We start from the raw sequence: 17,902 nt of genomic DNA on the forward strand, positions 1-17,902 counted from the left end.
TCAACAAATACTGCTTGAAAAATATGAAAACAAAGAAAACTGTGGTTATGCTTCATTCTGCACTTACAGCTCCTAACTATTCTGGAAATAGGTGAGAGATAGCTGTAACATGCGTGCAACAGTGAACTATTTTTAAGATGTAGCATAACAGTATAATTCAGAAAACGTATGATCAGAAAAGCAATGGGGCAAAAATGAGGGATAAAGATAAATGTAATAATTACCAGTGGGGAAAGGGGGTGGATGAGATATGGGGTGGCAATAGCCAATAAAAATGTGTACAATCCAAACACGGGGAGAGACGGAGAAAATAAGGTGCTCACCTCAACCATTCTAAGGATGTGAATGTAGACTGTAAAACCCAGGCTACTGTGGTATGGGTATGTGGGTAGAGACAACCTGAAGCTGATTCCTAAGAGGACAATGCATATTATCTACTCCCCCAAGAAGGAGAAGCATATTACCAAGCTGAGGGTGCTTCCATGCTTAATTATCTAACAAAACCTGCTAGTCTAAGTAGGCAACATCCTTCTCCCACATTCCAGGAGAATTTAATGGAGAATTAACTCAGTCTCCCCTGAATGCAAAGGAGATGACATCAGAATGTGGACTTCAAGAATATTTGCTGCCTGAATCATTTTTTCATTATTACCTGGCTACTTTATTTCATTGAATGTCTTTCATTTTGATTTCATGAGATCATAATTAGTCTGACAATAAATTTTATAACTGGGGCTCAGAAGCTACAAATATGAATACATGAAGGACCAAAACAAGAACCAGTAATTCAGAGTCTGTAAAAGGCTACTTTTCTTTTAACTTTGTAGACAAGATCTTTCCCCACTGCAGTGATCGAAATTTTTGGATTTTTGATTTGGAGAAGGGGCAAAGAAAGTGATCTACCATGAATTCATGATTCTTATCCTTGATCAATGTTCCTCAACCTTTTGTAATGGCAAAAATGTATGTTTTTTATGGTTCCCCTGCTAAAAATGATATGATTTGGTACATAATAATTTTATAAATTACATCAAATTAAAATAACTGAATAAAACTATTTTGAAAATCTGCACTCTTTGAGATTGGAGGAACCCTAGGGTGCTATAAAAAACAATATTGGCAATCTCTGTTCTAAATGAAATTATTACAGTGAGGCTAATACCTAATACTTTTATAACTTCTCTCCCACAATAAAACCCTTCCTTCCCTGTAAGCAATGTTGTATAGTTAAGCAAAATAAATCAACACGTTAGTCAAATTGGAAAACTTATGCTTCATTTTGCCCCTATAGTTCACCACTACTCTGCCAATACGTGGGAGATAGCTGTTTCATGCTTGCAATGATGAATTATTTTTAAGATGTGGCATAACGATATTCAGAAAATGCGTGATCAAAAAGGCAATGGGGCAGTTATGGGACAAGAGTGATGGCTAAAGAGGAACGCAATAACTGACTAACTAAAACTTGGCGATTTTAACTAGCAGATGATGTTCGCAAAATATGTGCTTGAGGAGGGGCTGAGCCAAGAGAGGTAGAAACACAGCTAACTCATCCAAAATTTCCCTCCAAACAACTTTAAAATAATGACTCAAATCAAATTTTGAAGCAGCAGACCCAACAAAAGTTCAGGGTGAGACATTTTTCAGCTTAGGAGGTCAAGAAAGATCTGTGTCATGGGGGTGGGAGCCAGCTTGGAGGACATGGGGCAGTTTATCGGTCTACTATAGACACAGGAAAAACTAAGTGGATAAAAAATGCCTATTGTCTAAACTTTCATATGCAATTGGATCTATAATTTATTTATTTTTTCCTGTTTGGCTTTTTCTGCCTAGTTAAGTACACATGTGTATGTAGGCATATCATGTACATATACATATGTATATTATATATGTAGTATATATGCCATAAATATGTGTATGCACAATATATACATGTGTGCATTATGTACATATTCACGTATGCATGTGTTATATATACATATACATTCGATTTGTATGTATTTGTGTGTGTGCATATATATGTATAAACATGGTCATGTGTGTAAATAGATGATAAATGATTAAGAGATAGTATGGACACTGAACATGGACTATGAGGTGGGCAGGAATTGAACAGGAAGAAGAGACTTGTGTTTATTATCTTTAGAAAATCTCAAAGAACTTTAAATACTTTTAATAATTCCACCTTCTCCCTGAATCAATTGCCCTTCTTTTTAATAGCAGTATTCTTCTCCTTTTTAAAAAATTTGTCAGGAGGTGGAGCCAAGATGGTAGAGAAAAGGGAATGATTCACTTGTGCTCTCTATAAAACTTCTCTGAAGTTTCCATAAAACAATTCCTTGAACAGCAGAACCCTCCAAAGGATGGAGTGAAACAATTTTCTAGCCAAAGACAACTTAAAAGGTTATCAGGAAAGGTCTGTCACACCTCGGTGAGAGTGGAGCACAGTCCAGTGCAGGCTGTGCTAGGGTAGACCCAGCTCCAGCAAACCAGGAGCAGACCTGGGGAGCCACTGAATCAGCAGCAGCAGCAGCAGCAGCCACTTCCAGAGCTCTCAGCCCACAGATAGTAAGGGGGTCAAACAACAGGTCAGAAGGAGATTACAGGGGTCTCTTTGCTGCACTGGGGGAAGGACTGTATTGCTTTGCCCATACTCACATCTGGGTCACAGTCCCAGGGTAAGGAAGAGTACTAGCACACCAGAGTTTGTGGGCTGCAATGGAGCAGGAACTCTCCTCACAGTTCCAGAGCAGTAAAGAGTGCTTGTGGTCACTCGCAGACCACAGCACAGGTCAGGAGAGTAGTAACCACCTTTCCTTAAATACACCACATTAAAAGAACTGAAAACTTAAAGTACCTAGAAGTATCTCTGACCGTAGAAAGTTACTGTAGTGACAAGAAAGATCAAAACACACACTCAGAAGCCAATAAAGTCAAATCTCTTACATCTAAAGCCTCCAAGAAAAATATGAATTGGCCTCAGGCCACAGAGGGCTCAAAAAATAATTTCAAAAATCAAGTAAGAGAGGTAGAGGGAAAATTGGGAAGAGAAATGAGAGTGGTGCAAGAAAAACATGAAAAAAGAGTCAACAGCTTGCTAAAAGAGACACAAAAAAATACTGAAGATAATACCACCTTAAAAATAGATTAGGCCAAAAGAGGTACAAAAAACCAACAAGGAGAAGAATGCATTGAAAAGCAGAATTGGACAAATGCAAAACTAGGTACAAAAGCTCACTGAAGAAAATAATGCCTTAAGAATTAGAGTTGAGCAAATGACTTTATGAGAAATCATGAAACAATTAAGCAAAACCAAAAGAATGAAAAAAAATAGAAGACAGCATAAAATATCTCACTGGAAAAATAACTGACCTGGAAAATAGATCCAAAATAGATCTATTGGACTACTGTATAAAAGCCATGATCAAAGAAGCAGCCTAGACATCATCTTTCAAGAAATTATCAAGGAAAACTGTCCTGATATTCTAGAAACAGAGAGTAAAATAGAAATTGAAAGAACCCACCAATTACCTCCTGAAAGAAACCCCAAAATGAAAACTGCCAGGAATATTACAGGAAAATTCTGGAGCTCCCAGGTCAAAGAGAAAATATTGCAAGCAGCAGGGTCACACCAGATTTAGCATCTTCTACATTAAAGGATTGGAGGGCTAGGAATATGATATTCCAGAGGGCAAAGGAGCTGTGATTACAACCAAGAATCACATACCTAGCAAAACTGAATATAGTTCTTCAGGGGAAGAAAAATGGACATTCAATGAAATAGATAACTTTCAAACATTCTTGATGAGAAGACCAGAACTGAACAGAAAATTTGACTTTCAAATACAAAACTCAAGAGAAGCATAAAAAGGTAAACAAGAAAGAGAAATCATAAGGGGCTTAATAAGGTTAAATGATTTACATTCCTACCTGGGAAGATGGTACTTGTAACTCATAAGAACTTGCTCATAATCAGGGCAGTTAGAAGGAGTATATATAGACAGAGGGCACAGATGTGAGTGAATATGAAAGGATGATATTTAAAAATAAAATAAAATTAGGCACAGTTAGGTGGTGCAGCGGATATAGCACTAGCCCTGGATTTAGGAGGACCTGATTTCAAATCCAGCCTCAGACACATAACACTCACTAGCTGTGTGACCCTGGGCAAGTCACTTAACCCCATTGCCTAGCCAAAAAAATGAAAAATAAAATAAAATAAAATTAAGGGGTGAGAGAGGAGTGTACTGGGAGAAAGGGAAAGGGAAAAGTAGAATGGAGCAAATCATCTTACATAAAAGAGACAAGAAAAAGCTTTTACAGTGGAGGGGAAGATGGGGGAGGCAAAAGGGAATGAATGAACCTTACTCTCATCGGGAATGACTCAAAGAAGGATTAACATACACACTCAGTTGGGAAAAGAAATCTGTCTTACCCTATAGGAAAGTAAGAGGGGAAGGTGATAAGAGAAGGTAAGGTGCTCAAAGAAGGGAGGGTGGATTGGAGGAAGTTGTAGTCAGAAGCAAAATGCTTTTGAAGAGGGACGGGGTGAAAGGAGAGAATAGAATAAACAGATGGGGAAAATAGGTTGGAGGGAATAGGATGAAATAGAAATCACAAAGGTAAAAAAAATGAAGCAAGTTTCTCTGATAAAGGCTTCATTTCTCAAACATATAGAGAACTGAGTCAAACTTATAAAAATAAGAGCCATTCTCCAATTGATAAATGATCAAAAGATATGAACAGTTTTCAGATGATGTAATCAAAGCTGTCTATAGCCATATTAAAAAAAAAACTTTAAATCACTATTGATTGGAGAAATGCAAATTAAAACAATTCTGAGGTACTACCTCATATCTATTAGATTGGCTAATAGGACAAAAAAGGAAAATGATAAATGTTGAAAAAGCTGTGGGGAAAATGAGATATGATTGCACTTTTGTGGGGTGTTAACCTGATTAAAGCATTCTGTAGAGCAATTTGGAACTATACCCAAAGGGCTATGCAACCATGCACGCCCTTTGACCTAGCAATACCACTACTACGTATGTATCCCAAAAGAGATTAAAAAAGGAAAAGGACCAGTATGTACAAAAATATTTATAATAGCTCTTTTCTGGTGGCAAAGAATTGGAAATTGAGGGAATGGCCATCAACTAAGGAATGGCTGAACAAATTGTGCTATGTGATTGTGATGGAATGTTATTGTGCTATAAGAAATTATGAGCAGGATTCTCTCAGAAAAACCTGGAAAGACTTACAGAAGCTGATGCAAAGTGAAATGTACTGGGTACAAAGTAACAGCATTATTCTGAGATGATCAGCTATGAATAACTTAGCTATTTTCAGCAGTACGATGATCCAAGACAACTCTGAAGGACTTATAGTGAGGGATGCTATCCATCCCCAGATAAAGAACTAATAGTGGCTGAATATAGATTGAAGCATGCTTTTTAAACTTTCTTTATTTTTCTTGCGTTTTTTTGTCTGTTTTTTTTCACATAACTAATATGGAAATATATTTTGCATTACTAAACATGTATAACATATTGAATTGCTTGCCTTCTTAATGAGGAGGGATGGGAAAGGAGGAAGGGAGAGAATTTAGAACTCAAAGTTTTAAAAATTAATGTTAAAAATTGTTTTTACATATAATTGGGGAGTCTAAAACAAAAAGGGGGGAGTCTCTGGTGCAGAGAATACTGCAATCACTGCAGTTATGAAATTGACAATCACCCAAATAGCAATATAAGCATGCATGATGAACATAAGCCAATTACAAATTTTCACATAAGGAATTATAAAGCAGAAGCAAAATCCAGGATGCCATCAAAGAAACAAGAAAGAAAAGAAGAAAGGAAAAAATAAGGAAAAAAGGAAGAAAAGGAAGAAAAGAACAAAAGGAGGAAGGAAAGAAGGATGGAGGGAAGAAAGGAGGAAGGGAAATAAGAAGACATACTGGCCCTGAGACCAGCATGTTGGATAGCCTATGTGTATTGCATTGGTATCTATGCAATTAAAATAAAGTGAGGGGACCCCTGTTTTGTAGAAGGACGTAAGTTACAGATGCTGACCGTATATTTATAATCTGTGATCTACATTCTGGATGCAGCCATGAAGCCACAGATCTATTTGAGTGTATATCAACTCTGGTTAAAGCAGAGGTTTAAGATTATATATTTTTTTCTATCCAGCTTTTTATTGATAGAGCTAGAGAGGGAGAGGTGAGAGTAGTAAAAGCAAACAAGGCCACTTCTCAGAAGAGCTGCTTCTCATACGAATGGAGTCCATGGACACCCCTTCCACCTGAGCAGATGATGTCCTCAAATTTCAGCTCCCCTGAGTACATCATGGCTCTGACTTGAGTTAGAATCTTGGCACCAATATCTTGGCAGGAGTGGTGGATGCCAGCAGTCAAGTAGAGGACAAAGTTATAGATGGACTCTTTGTCCTGCATGGCCCATGTGCCCCTTGAGCCATTTTGATTTTGTCTGCTTCACTGAAGTAATGGTTATGGCTGCTAAGGTTCTTGTCCATGGTATGGAGGGAGCCCATCCCCTGGGTATTTCTTTAGCTTGATCCCATCAGAGAAGAGGTACTCACCTGGGGCCTCTGTGATAGCCACTAATAGAGAGCCCATCATTACTGTGGAAGCTCTAAGGACAAGAGCTTTGGCGATGTGGCCCACATTTGTGATGCCACCATCTGCACTGACAGGGACACAGAGGCGCCATGCATATTTTGAGACCTTCTATACGGCTGTCACCTGTGGCTCACATGCCAGCACTTCCTATGTGATGCAGATGGACCCACTGCCCATGCCAAACCTCAGGGGGTCCACTCCGGCATCAGTGAAGGTTTTTTTGCCTGTGCAGCTGCCACCACATTGCCACTGATAACCTGGAGGTTATTGTATTTCTCCTTGATGTACTTCATCATGTTAGTTTAAAAACTGGAGTTTCCTGGGGAAGAGTCCAGCACAACCACAATGACACTGGCCTGGGCCAACAAGTCAAGCTGATGCTTGTCCTCCTGACAGGTAACAATGGCTATACCACACAACAGCTGCTTCTTAGTGTCCTTGAATGCCAGAGTGTAGTCCCAATTCTTCTTCAGGTCTGTGCGGACAACGATGGCTACTAATTCATTACCCTCATTCACAATGGGTAGCTTCCCTTTCTTGTTGCTCCACTGCAAGATTTCATTGGCTTCCTTTAGCATGACTCCTGCAGAAGCTACCACTAGATCCTTCTGTCTGGTCCAGGAAATAGACATGTTCCTGGTCCTTGAGAAAGTTGATGTCATGAGAGGAGATGATGCCCACTAGGTGGCTGCCCATCTCGCCATTATCTGTGATTGGATTCCCCAGAAACCATGCCTTGCCTTGGCTCCAAACACATCTCTGACTCAATCTTTGGGGCTCAGGACCACAGGGTCAGTGATGAAGCCCCTGCTCATATTTCTTCACTTTGTGCATTTCATTGGCCTGGAATTCTGGGGGCAGTTGTGGTGGATAAAGCAGGTACCTCCTGTCAGCACCATGGCTATGGCCGTCCCAGCCTCAGTGACTGTGTCCACTGGGAATGAAACAAGTGCGGTCTTCAGGGTTATCTTTTTGGTAATTTCTGAACTTAGGTCTACTTGCTCACCTGTGAAGTCTATACAGCACGGGAGGATGAGGAAGTCATTCTACATGAGCCCATCTCAGCAGTTGAAGAGTTGCTGCACCATGAGCCCATAGCCAGGAACATAATAAGTGTCGCTGCTGATAAGGTAGTCTGTCATGACTGGGACCGGCGGGCATGGGGGAGGAGGAAGTGGGCCAGGCTGGTGGAAGACCAGGGTAGAGCTGTGTGAGATTGATGTTTCTCCCCATGGTTTAAGATTATTATTACAACAGCATAAGATAATTAGCACTGATAACAGAAACATGTATTCAAAAATTATCCTTTTTTTGTTTTAGCCATCAATGGATAGGCAATCTTGCAGTCTTTTCTGGTTTCTTTTCCCCCAGTATCTAATAAACCATGTTTACTGACTCTCTCCCTCTAGCCCTTTACTTTCCATTTATTAAGAACAAAAAAAGGAATTAATGTATAGTAAACACTTGGCAGTTATATAATTACTAGTTACTAGTAGAAAATACGAGGTCTCCATGAAGAGGTTCTTCGTTTAGAAGAAACTTATTTCCTGAAACATTTCTATGCTTCTCTGGAGCTCTGGCAAGGGTGAGTTCACTTGTTCCTTGGATAATATGGCCTAGAGAGGGTGTGAATCAAAGAAAAAGGAGCCTAACATTCTGAGGATCCCTATTTCATCTAGTAAAAAAATAGTATCATAAAAACCTCAAAGACGTCTTAGAATAGGAAGGACAAACCACATAATTCCACACCATCTCTCTGGTGCAATCAATTTGCAGAGTAACTTAGCAACTAGTAAAACTTAAGTGACCTTAGAAATGTTATTCTGCCTTTCTATTTGGAAAGACAGCAGAAATGTGAGGCTGTTTCCAGTGAGTGCAAATTGCATGGCTTTATTTGTTAGAAGTCTCATAAAACCCTAAAGAGAACCTCATGAATTTCTTAAAACTTTGAACATAATGTGCAGAATAACAACATCTGTTTGAGTTTTTCTGGATCTGTTGTTGCATCTGGCAAAGCCTAAGTATTCTATTGAATATGTAATGGGAGAGAAATATTTTTATTTTTAAAAACTCCTTATTTTATCGCTGCACAAAGAAATGTTAGCCTGAGTGAACCACACCAACAAACAGGACCAGCCTTACACAAATTTGTGAAGTTCCATTCACCTTGGAAAACCAAAATGGATGAAAAATGTGTATGTCCTTGGGTGAAGGCATGCGGCTAGAGTGGTATACAAATCACATGGGACAAAGTAAAATAATTAAGTTTAAATTTTTTATAATCTCAAAAATTTTAATATGCCCCCACTTTGCTACATTTACTCATTTCTTATGGTAATAAGTGCATAAGATTTTGATACATTCTTTTTATATTCATTACAAAACCTCATTTTTATCACTTTAGATTGCTGGACTATCTTTTTTTTTAATCTTTCCTTGATTAAAGAGTGAGAGTTTTCAATGTGGTGTAAATCAGAGGAGTACTTATCAATGTTTATTTCTATCTCACAGAAAAATTTCTTTTTTTCTTCACTTAATAGTATTTTATTTTTTCCAATTACACATAAAGATAGTTTTCAACATTCATTTTTGTGGATTTTGAGTTCCAAATTTTTCTCCCTTCCTCTCTCCCCTCTTCCCTCCCAAAGACAGCAAGCAATCTGAAATTGTACAATCATATTAATCATATTTCCACATTAGTCATGTTGTGAAAGAAGAATAAGAACAAAAGGGTAAAACCATGAGAAAGAAAAAAATGCAAATATTATGCTTCAATCTGGATTTGAACTCCATATTTCTTTTTCTAGATGTGGATAGCGTTTTCCATCACGAGTCTTTTGGAATTATCTACAGAGGCCTTCAGGCCACAGGCCCATGAGAGGATTTGTTCTGTGAAGTTTGGATTCAGTCAAAGAGCCACTCTTGGGGAGCTAGAGGGGCACATGTGACCTCCAATGCTGCAGGATCCCTACACCCGGTCTTTGATCATTGTATTGCTGAAAAGAGTTGATCTTCCCACAGTATTGCTGTTTCTGTGTACAATGTTCTCTTGGTTCTGCTCACATCACTCAATATTAGTTCATATAAATCTTTCCAGGTTTTTCTAATATCTGCCTGCTCATCATTTCTTATAATACAACAGTATTCCAGATTCACCCCTTAATTTTTTATATCGTTAAATCAAAGTCAACTTATACTCACAACCCATGTCTATGCCTACTCTAACTGTCCTAACAGAGACACAGTTCTCAAGAGTTACACGTATCATCTCCCAGTGTAGAGATGGAAACAGTTTAACCTTATTGAATAACATGTTTTTTCTTCCTTCCTTTCTTCTTTCTTCTTTCTTTCTTTCTTTCTTTCTTTCTTTCTTTCTTTCGTTCTTTCTTTCTTTCTTGTTCACTTTTATATGCTTCTCTTGAATCTTGTATTTGAAGAGCAAATTTTCTGTTCAGCTCTGGTCTTCTCATCAGGAAAGCTTGAAAGTCCCCTATTTTATCGAATACCCATCTTTTTCTCTGAAAGATTATGCTCAGTTTTACTGGGTCGTTGATTCTTGGTTGTAATCCAAGCTCCTTCGCCCTCCAGAATATAACATTCTAGGTCCTCTGATCCTTCAACGTAAAAGCCGTTAAATCTTATGTAATCCTGACTGTATGTAGCTCCTTGGTATTTGAATTGTTTTGTGGGGTTTTTTTTGGGGGGGGTTCATTTTTTTTTTGGTTTTTTGGGTTTTTGTTTGTTTCTGGCTGCTTGCCGTATTTTCCTCTCAACCTGATAGTTTCTGAAATTTGGCTACAATATTCCTTGGAGTTTTCATTTTGGGATCTGTTTCAGAAGGTGATCTATGGATTCTTTCAATGACTATTTTACCCTCTGGTTCTAGGATATCAGGGCAGTTTTCTTTGATAATTTCTTGAAAGATTCTATCCAAGTTTCTTTTTTAATTTTTTTTTAAATCATGGTTTTCAGGTAGTCCAATAATTCTTAAATTATCTCTCCTGGATCTATTTTCCAGGTCAGTTGTTTTACATTTTCTTCTATTTTTTCATTATTTTGATTTGTTGCACTGATTCTTGATGTCTCATGGAGTCATTAGCTTCCACTTGCCTAATTCTAATTTTTAAGGAATTATTTTCTTCAGTTAGTTTTTGTACCTCCTTTTCCAGTTAGCCAATTCTACTTTTTAAGGAGTTGTTTTCTTCAGTGGATTTTTTTTCCCAATTTGGCCAATTGTATTTTTGAAGGAATTGTTTTCTTCAGTCATTTTTTTGTCCTTCCTTTTCCAAGCTGTCTCTCTTGTATAACTCTTATTTCTTTTCCCAATTTTTCTCCTACCTCTCTTATTTGATATTTAAAATCCTTTCTGAGCTCTTCCAAGGTTTTTGGGCTTGAGACCAATTCACATTTCCATGTGAGGCTTCACATGCTGGCATTTTGACACTGTTTTCCTCTCGTGAGTTTGTGTTTTGATCTCCCTCATCAGTATAGTAGCTTTCTATGGTCAGAGCCCTTTTCTGTTTTCCCCTCCATTTTTAAAGCCTATTTCATGACTTTTACAGGTGAGTTCTGCTCCCGGGGTACATGGGGCACTCTTCTAAGCTTCTTGAGCTGGGGCCAGAGGCCTGGTTACTGGCTCTCCGCTCCAAGTTTTGAGGGGCTGGTGGCTTGCCTACTTCCCAGTCTAGCTGTGCCTGTTGTGCTACGAATTCTGGGGCTGGTGGTTTGCCTTCTGAACTGAGAGCGGAGGCCTCACAGTTGGCCAGCTGAGCAAGGGCCACAGGGCCTTGACTATTGATCTGTTTGGCTAACATCCTCCCCCTGGCTTTCCAGGGTGTCATCTGCACTGGGCCGCACTCCCCTTTTACCCTCATGAGAGACCATCTTTGAAGTCCTTCTAAATTATCTGAAGCTGGAAAATCGTTTCACTCCATCTCATTGTAGGTTCTTTTGCTACATGATACATTTAGAGGCTTGGTTCAACATTGTTTCCAAGTAAACCTGGGGAGAGTTTGGTCAACTTTCTGGGTTTTCTCCACTATCTTGGTTCCCACAGACAAATCTCTTAACCTTGAGTAACTTGTGGCATGTTACAAGGTCATGTTGAAGCATTCAATCTTCATCTGGCAATTTCTGCAATTCTAAAGCAATTCTTCTTATTTGTCCAATTTCATTTCTTCAGTGCAGACAAGACTTCCAGACCCACAGGAAGGAAAGAAACCTGAAAACACTTAGCAATGTGATACTTTAGAGACTGGTAGAATGATGCTTGGCGTATAGCATGAATTTAATAAGTGTTTATTGTCTGAAAGATAAAGATGCTCATCTCTTTTTGGCTCAGATGGAGTTCTTCTGACAATGGTTTTCATAAATCCTTGGATTTAAAAAATGAGCTTCATTTGTAATAATTACCTTGATTTTTTTCCCAATCCCTGTAACTCTGGTCTTTCTATTATGTTGCCTGTAACAAGCATTTTTTCTTTATAGCAATAGTTAGCAGATGTTATTTTACTAGTTTTCTCTCTATTATTCCAACTTTCAGTCTCTTCCACACTGTGAACCAGGAATTCCTAATCTAAGATCTACAGACAGATTTCGGGGGAGGCTGCAGACTTAGATGGGGAAATAATTCCATCTTTTTTTTGCCAATTTTTAACTGAAATTTATCATGTCTTCCATTAATTAAAATCATTATTCTAACAAGGGTTCTGTAGTTTTCACCAGACTACCAAGGGGCCTATGACACAAAAAGAACCCCAGCTCTAGAGGAATAAGTAACAATCATTGCAACTACTAGATCTCTCTGAAAGTCCTGATTTATTTTCTGAGGAATAATTGGGCAATTTTACAGCAAAAATTTGTCAGTGCTTTCCATGAACTTCAATGAAGCTGATCCTGTTTCATCGTAGGTTTGAATAATCTCTGAAATACTTAACTTCCCTATACCAATAGCTGCTACAATATCTCTACCAGTCATTGAAGGGTTCCCTTTAACAGCTACAGATTGTTCAGCTTTCTTTGGGGGTGCATACTTTCTTAAAAACCAGATAATTAAAAATACAACCAAAAGGAGAAGTGAAACATAGGTACAGTATTAAATGTAGAACTTAAGTGATAAGGAATTAGCCAAAGGTGATGAATTCAGTTCGGTCTGGTCTCTTCAGTTCAAGGCCATCAGCCTCGTGTCTCGAGTGATGTTGCTGTTATGAAAGGAAACATCAACATTCTTGCTTCTCTCAAGCAATTCGTATATGACTGTAACTATGAAGAGTGTCAAATTAATCCACCCTCGTGTTTGTCTTGAAAAAGCAGTACAGATGGACAATGAGCTGGGCTTAGAATTGACTAAGAGATGGGGCTAGATAACAATTTGGAAAATGCCCAGTTTCCAGTGGTCCCTGCCTTGCCAGAAGGCAAGAAATTATTGCCAGGAAACACCCATCTCTTTTGCCTGGTGAGGCTATATACATCTTTATGCTGTGGAATACCACTATTTTGGAAGAATCAGAGTGTTAAGTAAACCAAATAGAAATGGAAAAGATCATGACCTTTCCAAATAGGACTACTTACTATTCCTCAAACATGACAAACCATCTCCCATCATTTGGCCTTTCCCACAAGCCTAGAATGCATGCCTCTCACACTGCCATCCCTTATAATGCCTGCTCTTTCAAAGCTCGCCTCAGAGTCCCACCTTCTGTTGTTGCTGTTGTCTAATCATTTCAGTCATGGCTAAGTCTTCATGGCCTCATTTGGGGTTTTCTTAGCCACGATGCTGGAGGGGTTGGCCATTTTCTTCTCCAGCTCATTTTACAGATGAGGAAACTGAAGCAAGCAGAGTTAAGTGATTTGCCCACAGTCACATAGCTACTAAGTGTCTGAGTAGGGCCAGATTTGAACTCAGGTCTGCCTGACTCTAGGCCTGCTGCTCTACCCGAAGCACTGCCTAGCTGTCCCTGTTCTAATCCCCTTATTTGGCAGTACCCTGGACCACATATCCAAATCACTTTGGCTTTTTTTCTTAACATCATTTTTCCTTATTTTTTATTTGTACCTTGTAGTTTTCATTTATTTTTTAAACTTTATTTGTATATGTAATACGATTTGTATTATATTTATTCATCTGTGAATAGTGGTTTTTCCTTGCTAGCATGTAAGCTTCTTGAAGGCAAGGACTCTACTTTTTATGCCTCTAGATCTAGAACAATACCTAGAACATGATAGGTACTTAATAATTATCACATGTTGATATCATGTGATATCACTAATATCACATATCATAAATTTAATTAAACGACCTTTTATAGAAAAATATGCAAATGAAGAAATATTCTTAAAAAAAGGTAGGAAATCAGTAGGATAAAACAGGGGTATAAGGAAAGACTTGCTAAGCCATGAACAGATCTTCAGATTCTAGGAATTCCGGGGTTTGAAGAATGACAAATATTTTGATGATTTTCAAGTAATGTTTATTGTGCAATTTTTAAAGCTTCTGGGAAATATACTCCAAATTATTATGGAATTGTATAAATTCTTAAGTAGAAAGCTGCTTAAGTGAATGACAGAAGAGGCAGGGAGAAGGTTCAGCACAATTTCCAAATTTCTATCTCAAGAGCTCTGTGGGAAGAACTTTCCCAATCACAGCAATGACCGTAGGCAGCTAGGGAGTGCCACAATGCACACAGCACTGAGCCTGGTGATGGAAAAACCTGAGTTCAAATCTAGCCTCATTCATGTATTAGCTGGGTGACCTTGGGCAAGTGACGTAACCTTTGTTTGCCTCAGTTGCCTCAACCGTAAAATGGAGATAATAATACCACCTACATCCTAGGGTCACTGTGAGGTCAAATGACATGTTTGTAAAGCATAAGCTTAGCACAGCACCTGGTACATAGTAGGCACTACATAAATGCTTATTCCTTCCCCTCCCCACTTGATTACATAATGTGGCTGATTAGTCTCTATTTTGTGCTACATTAGGCCTTTTTTTTCTCAGCTGACTTAAGTTCCTTAAAGGCAGCGACCCTATCTTCCAAGATAATGAGTAACATCATTCTGGGCCCACGGGGTCCTAACTCTAAAGCCAGATGGGACCCAAGAAGCCATCTAGTCCAAACCTGTCATTTTACAAGTGAGAAAACTGAGACCCAGAAGGGGCCAGGTCGCATAGGCAGCAAGCAGCAGAATAAAAACCTCAGCTGAGCTCCATGGTTCGGGGCACACCATTCGAGCTGCGTGCATCTGGATACCCTCATTCATTCATGTGTGAATTGGAGACCTCCTCGCGGAGTATGTACTACGTACAATACACGTTAGGCACCCTAACCCTTACCCAATGTTATGGTAAAATTCAAAGCCCTTAGCCTGGCATTCAAGGCCCTCTTAATCTGGCTCCAGTCTATAGTTTCAACCTTATTTAAGCATGCTAAATGACTCTATGCCCTCTCCCAGAATAATTGTGGGCTCTTCCCCCTTCTGCCTTCTGCTGCCACCTTGCCTTCCTGCAGCCCATTCCCTGTGTCTGGAACACACACATCTCCATGTCTACCTCCTGAGATTTGGTTCTGAATTCAGCGCTAGAGGTAGAGGTCACCTCCTCCTGGAAGCCTTCCCTGATATCCTCAATTAAAACAAGCCTCTTTGAGTATCAAGTCTAGATCCCTCCCTGGCACTCGCTTTTTGCGTGGGATCATGCTTCTATGTGTGGATGTATGCTGTCCTCCACAGGACAGTGAGCACTTTCATGCTATGGAATGTATAGTTTTTCTTCTTAGTATGCCCAGCATCCAGCAGAAAGACTCGCATTTGGTTTTCATTGTTTTTGTCAATTTATTGGCTTTTGAGGGAATGAGGGGGGGAGAAGGAAGACAAGGAGGGAGTCCAGAGCTGTCATTCACCAGTGTAGGGGATTCTAGTATGGAAAATCCCTCCACTCGAAAGATCTGTTAATATAGATCAACAGCTTTTCTGTAACTTTTTAATTAGTAAATGAAACAACTAAGAATAAATATGAGGAGATACTTCACCGTGACTTCTTCACCCTCCTATAGTCAGATTTCTTTCAATATATTGATCAGTTTTGCTTTTTTTTCTTTTTCTTCCTCCTTTTTTTTGCTTATTTTCTTAAAAATATTAACTGTGATGGTTCTTTGGAAGAAGAGGAGAGAGATTTTTAGGGAAAATTTTTAGGCAATAAAAACAAAAGAGATAAAGTAAAATCTATTTTAAAAATCTAAACTATTAAGTTAATTGGTTAAATAAGACAGAACTTGAACCCAGGACTTGCTAAACTCGGGGTCACACCTTTAGCCACCAAGCCTCCACACCTCTAGTCTTGTGTCTAGTCCACAGTTAATAAATATTTACTGAATTAAAGCAAAAATTGGTAGCAATGAATCAAGGTGGAACATGCAAGTGATATTACAATGTATGCCTTTGGTAAGGAAAGGTACAAGAGATAAAGAGGTGAAGTTACACCTCCAACATAGACCAGATAGAATAGTCTGATTACAGATTTAAGGCTGAGAGTAGTCTCAGAAACTACTTTGTCTGATCCTCTCATTCTACAGATGAGGAAGCTGAAGCCCAGAGAGGTTAAACAACTTGCCTAAGGGCACACAGTAGTAAATGGTACAGCCTGAATTAGAACCCAGATCCCACAACTCCAATGTTATGCTCTTTCCACTTCACTATGGCTGCTGACTAGGACTTCTATTTTTCAAATGTTGTTGTATAGTCATTTCAGTCATGTCTGACTCTTTGTGACCCAATTGGAGGTTTTCTTGGCAGAGATGCTGGAGTGGTTTGCCATTTCCTTCTCCAGCTTCTTTTACAGATGGGGAAACTGAGGTAAATAGGATTAAGTGACTTTCCCAGGATCACACAGCTGGTAAGTGTCTGAGACTGGATTTGAACTCAAGAAGAGTCTTCCTGACTCCAGGCTTGTCACCTTATGCAGTATGCCACCTGGCTGCTCTCATTTTGCAAATGTCTTTATATTATTAAGTTCTGAGATTTTATATTATTTCTTCAGTGTTAGTTTTGCAGAGAATTGAAAAGCTGTTCAACCATCAGCCCATGTTCCACTCTGATGGCTTCTAAAGAGTGGACATTCAGCAGGCATTAAATCAATCATTTCTATGCTCCTACTTTGTCAAAATTCCACCTAAAGAAAGCCTTGTTTCATATGACTTTGGTTTCAGGATGGAATGGATTCTTTCAAAACTGGAATATTACCCCTGAACCCAAAAGACATGCCATATTGGATTTAAAAATTCACTGGTTTTGAATAGATAAAATGAAAGTGTACAATATGAGGTGACTGTAACGCTGAACATTCTCCTGAGTGAAAATTTTATTTTACATCATGTTGTTGGTTGTGACATCTTGGGAATGAAATTTACCCTGTTTGGTGGATTGGTTTCTTGATCTGTCAAATTAGCCGCTCAGGAGAGTACAATAATTCAAGTTAATAAAACAATCAGAGATTATGGATGATAAAGCATGAAGTGCTCCGTCTGGTAGTTATATCACCTTTTAGTCCTGAAGGGCCCTGCTGCTCATTACACATAATGGCATGTGGAGACATCTCTCATTAGAAATGCTGGGCCTGTCATTCTTACGTGAAACTGTCTTCAAATTATGGGGCTAGAAGGGACCATCAGAGAGCAGTCAGACGGTCCCCCTGCCTTCAGGCTCAGCTGCCAGATCATTCCATATAGAGCCGGACATGAAAAATTGCTTCTCTAATTAGAACCGTGGGGGTAATTCTAGTCAGAGTTCTCTAATTACTCATCTAGCAGTTGTAAATCCCAGCAGTACGATTGCTATTTGTAGTATTCGGTCCACTGAAAGAGGTTTAAGTATCAAAACTGACAATTATTGAGTATATTTCAGCCTACCATTCAAGTGGTTATTTCTGCAAAAGTCCTTCATTTATTATCTTATTCAATATCCAAACCAATAATCTAATTACAGAAATGAAATTTGATCTCTACCATAATAGCTTGGCCAAGAAGAATGATGGAGAATTTGGCCTGGCTGGCATCTGAGCAGCTAGAATTAGAAAGAAGGAAAAGTGAGTCTGAGTATCCAATATATTTGCTGAAATTAAAGCTAAAGAAAGGGACAAAATTTGATGGGTTGGTCTAACCAGCCCCCCACTAAGCCTTGGAAATCCTCTTTTCTTACTTCCTTTGGAGGCAACCTGGAGTTCTTGACACCATGTTGACAGAACCCAAGGTTTAGCAGATAGAGAAA

The 17,902-nt window shown here is 38.9% G+C and overlaps 1 long non-coding RNA gene and 1 pseudogene across 1 annotated transcript in view; one reads left to right on the forward strand and one right to left on the reverse strand.

Moving 5' to 3' along the window:
* Positions 1-17,902, forward strand: part of LOC144454776 (uncharacterized) — a 190,977-nt gene that overhangs the window by 146,295 nt on the left and 26,780 nt on the right. The window lies entirely within an intron of this gene.
* On the reverse strand, positions 6,239-7,785 carry LOC110210122 (inosine-5'-monophosphate dehydrogenase 2 pseudogene; annotated as a pseudogene).

The sequence above is a fragment of the Phascolarctos cinereus genome, unplaced genomic scaffold (genome assembly GCF_003287225.1).
Source record: "Phascolarctos cinereus isolate Bilbo 61053 unplaced genomic scaffold, phaCin_HiC Scaffold_7;HRSCAF=346, whole genome shotgun sequence".
NCBI lineage: Eukaryota > Metazoa > Chordata > Mammalia > Diprotodontia > Phascolarctidae > Phascolarctos > Phascolarctos cinereus.